The 4418-nt window shown below is 42.2% G+C and overlaps 1 protein-coding gene and 1 long non-coding RNA gene across 2 annotated transcripts in view; both read right to left on the bottom strand.

The window, feature by feature from the left end:
* The window catches only part of LOC119598522 (coiled-coil domain-containing protein AGAP005037-like), a 223097-nt gene that overhangs the window by 51139 nt on the left and 167540 nt on the right, over window positions 1-4418 (bottom strand). The gene's annotated exons all lie outside the window — the stretch shown is intronic.
* Window positions 1655-3774, bottom strand: LOC119598523. The gene is made up of 2 exons (XR_005230970.1): window positions 3100-3774; window positions 1655-1865 (listed from the first exon to the last, which is right to left on the bottom strand). It is a non-coding gene; the product is annotated as an uncharacterized LOC119598523 (long non-coding RNA).

The following is a 4418-nucleotide window of genomic DNA, read 5'->3' as shown; positions in this document are numbered from 1 at the left end:
AGAAGAAGAGAAGAAAGAAGAAGAAGAAGAAGAAGACGAGAAGAAGAAAAGAAAGAGAAGGAGAAGAAGAAGAAAAGAAGAACAGCTCACTATATCTTGTCGCTAAGGAAGTCAAGAATCCGAAAATCAATGATGACCCCTATAGGATTACTGCTTATCTCAGCCATCATTATCTAATGTCTCAGCTATCTCCATTTTTTTCTTGTATTATCGCTCTATTGATCTCCTTATTCTCTGTCTACTATTTCCTTATCTACGGCCGACCTCTTCTTCCTCTAAGGATGTATTGATTTATAAATGTGAGAATACTTGTGTAGATGTAGATTTATAAATACACTCACATGGGTATACATGCGTATAAATATATACATGCAATACACACCTATACACATACATATAAATAGACAACCACACGTGCACATCAATACACGTACATACAGATACACGCACACGCACGCGCGCGTACACACACACACACACACACACACACACACACACACACACACACACACACACACACACACACACACACACACACACACACACACACTGAAACACACACACACACACACACACACACACACACACACACACACACACACCACTGAACACACACACACACACACACACACACACACACACACACACGCTTCCATAACTTCTCTCACACACACCCATTATGACGAACACGGAGAGTATACCCGCCATTAGTATACTTATCTATACTCGCATACCCCTTTTATACCGCGTCTAAACCACCATTCATTTTGCAAACGACCTTGCAATGGCAAAGTTCTCTTCACGAATTCCAGACCCGGGACGACCTCACTAAACGCAGGGTGATATTTTGTTACGAATAACTTCATACTTTGTTCATACTTTGTTCATATTTCGTTTCCGTTCCGAGTGGAAGTTTGGAAGTTTAGGGAGCCTTTCGGGGCGAGTTGCAGCGTGGCGGCCTCGTGTTTTATTGCTTGGGTTTTTCTCCGCTTCTTGGCTTTTGTTTGTATGTTTATTTTTATTTGTTTAATTCACGGGAGGGTATTATTCTTTTTGGGGTCCAACATGTCTTTACACACACACATAAACATACACACACACGCGCGCGTATATGTGTGTGTGTGTGTGCGTGTGTTTGTGTGTGTGTGTAAAAACACATAAGATTCCTTTGCCTTTTCACTTTCCCTCACCTCCCTTCCCTTCCCTTCACCTTCCCCTCCTCCTCCCCTCCCCTCTTCCCCTCCCTTACCCCTTCCTCCCCTCCCTTACCCCTTCCTCCCTCCCGTCCCCCCCAAGCCGAGCTCAGGTGGGCGTGGCGTCGCTGGAGACTTACCCTTGTCCTGAACCTTCTTATCGAGTTAAGGAAAGTCGGACACTCTCGCTTCATCACGGGGCTTCCTTCTCTCCCGCCTTTGTCTCCGTTTGTCGTCTTCACACTCGTTATCATTGTCAATTTCTTCTCTTTCTCTCTATCTCTCTTTTTCTTTTTTTTTTCTGGGTCTCTCTTTTTCAGATTTTTTTTTTTTTTCAAGATCTGTTTTTTTTTGTCTTTTTCGTCTTCTTTTAAGTTTTTCTTTATACAGTGATTAACTTTTTTCCCCTTTCGATACGTCTTTTTTTCTTTCTTTCTCTTTCCTTAATTACTTATCTCGTGTTTTTTTACGGCCACTTGGAAAGTCATTTAAGTTGCCGGTTCGTTTTTTTTTCGTTATTTATACTTAAATATTTATTTTCTTTCGTTATTTACACTTCATTTACTCGTTTCTTTCTCTTTCTTTTTTTTTCAAAATACTGTTTCGTTTAGCGTGTGGTTGTGAAATTCACACTTAAAAAGTCATTTACCAAACTGTAAATCATCTTTTAACCTAATATCAAATAAATTACAAAAACGATTATTTATCAGCTTAAATGGACCATATGTGATAATAAATTTACCTCTTACTTGGCTACTCGTAATTAAACTCATTAACCTAAGATTCTATTTGATATCAATGCACAATAAAGACCTGATCCCGAAGTTCTTGCTCTCCTACAGAAGCTTCAGATCCATTGGCTTAAAATGAAATAATAAAATCAAAGATAAGTGCCTTGGTTTAGTATAGGATTGCGTGTACCATTTCCCCTTGGAAACGTTGGCACTGTATCTGGCTCATTGGCAGTATATTGGATTAATCGTTTGATCGATAATTGATTGTTTCAATTTTTGTAATAAAAGGTGGCACGGAATGGCACTGCCTGTAAGGGATGTGTGGTTTTATAAATGCTCGGTTCAGTTTATTTTTATCATAAGGGTGTCATATTCCACAATGAAAGGTGACACTGTATCTGATGGAATGACACTATATGATGTCTATTTAACTATATATATTAGCCTGATTTGGTCAATCATTTGCACAAATAAAGGGTAAAAGATTGTGTCTATATTCGACAATAAACAAAGGCACTGTATTCACCAGGGTGGCACTACGTGATTCACAAATGGATATATATTAGCATTTTTAGTCATTCTTTCCATGGTAATAATGACTATAATGATAAAATACGACACTGTATCTGATGAGGTGGTACTGTAATATGCACAATTAGCTACACATAAGTCCGGATAGTCAATTATGTCCATCGCCAAAGGCTATCCTTTGTAAGAAGTGGCACTGTATCCGATGGGTTGGCACTGCATGTTACGTATTTAACTTGATATGAGCCTTCCTTGGGGCTCTCATTTCCTCGAGTTAAACGCAGCCTGGGATGACCGACGCGAGTTCCTACGCCATTCAGGCCACTCAAGGTCCTGCTGTCTCACGTCTCCGCTCGCTATGTTTTTTTTCTTTCTCTGCTTCTCGACGGGAACCACGAAGTTCTGCAGGAGGCCGCGGAACAGCACCGTATCACCTGGCGCCTACAGGTACGCACCGACAGGCACATATCCACAGGTGCTTACCCACAGGTACAACACCCACAGGTACTACACCCACAGGTACAAGACCCACAGGAGTACACCCGCAGGTACGCAGCCACAGGTACACATCGAGAGTACACACCCGTAGGCACAACGCACACAGGCGTACACCCGCAGGTACACAGGTACAGCCGCCAACACACCCGCGGTGCCACAAGCTCGCTGCTCTACCACCCTCCAGCCACAACTGCCATGCCTGACCCCGAGCCCCTGTACTGTGCCCGGGGCGAGGGCCAGGGAGTGCCAAAAACAGCTTCTGCGAGCGACCATCGATAATTGGCCTACCGTGGCACTCCGAGAGCCTCGAATAGGTCACATATTTTTGAGGATTTGAGCTTTATTGGTTCCGAGATATTGTTTATATATTTTCCCACGTTCAAGGAGACACTAATTGTGAAGTGTTTCGGTATTTCGGTGTTGCTAAGCTCCTCTGTCTGGCGGCCGGAGCTAACGACGCCTCTGACGGGGGAGGGGGATGGGAGACGGGAGGGGGGAGGGTTGTGTGTGTAGGGGGGGTGAGGTTGTATGGGAAGGAGGGGGTTGTGTGTGTGTGTGTGTGTGTGTGTGTGTGTGTGTGTGTGTGTGTGATTTCTTAACAGATATGCGTGTTTAGATGTATTTATGTAATAGAAGTCTTTCGGTTTAATTTCTGTTGCTCCATCTTCTCACGCACATGCTGTCACTCTCAATAATCTCTTCCCTTCGTCTTATCCTGCCCTTTTTATACCCTCCTCTCTATCTATCCATCTGGCTATCTATCTATGTATTTATGTGTCTATCTATGTATCTATCTATCTATCTCTCACTCACTCACGCCCTCGCCCTCTCTCTCTATCTCTTTCTCTCTCTCTCTCTCTCTCTCTCTCTCTCTCTCTCTCTCTCTCTCTCTCTCTCTCTCTCTCTCTCTCTCTCTTTCTTTCTCTCTCTCTCTCTCTCTCTCTCTCTCTCTCTGCTCTGTCTCACTGTCTCTCTCTCTCTCTCTCTCTCTCTCTCTCTCTCTCTCTATCTATCTATCTATCTATCTATCTACCTATCTGTCTATCTATCTATCGATCTTATCTATCTCTCCCACTGACCCTATTTCTTCCCTTCCATTCATTATCATTCACCAATTTCCCCTGGCAACCGTCCTTCCCTTATTTCCTGTCCCTCTTTTATTGATTTTCTTTTCTACCTTTCTTCCGATTCTCATCTCTGTTCGACCAACCGAACACACAAACTTAACGTCATTAAAAAAATCATAGTTTTGTGAAATCTAAACGGAGGGAAATATTTCCGATTTTTTCCGTGGCTTAAAAAATAATAATAAAAAAAAACTGCGCAAATAAATCCATCAATTCCGGGTTAAAAGATGAGAAAAAAAAAAAAAATCTAAAGGTTTGTTTTGACTTGTGAATCTTCAAAGCAGGGATGAATGTGTTCGAATTCTGGTATGTAAATTACATAATTTCCGACATTGTAT

Source organism: Penaeus monodon, chromosome 41 (assembly GCF_015228065.2).
Source record: "Penaeus monodon isolate SGIC_2016 chromosome 41, NSTDA_Pmon_1, whole genome shotgun sequence".
Classification (NCBI taxonomy): domain Eukaryota; kingdom Metazoa; phylum Arthropoda; class Malacostraca; order Decapoda; family Penaeidae; genus Penaeus; species Penaeus monodon.
This window is presented reverse-complemented; position numbering and strand designations above follow the sequence as displayed.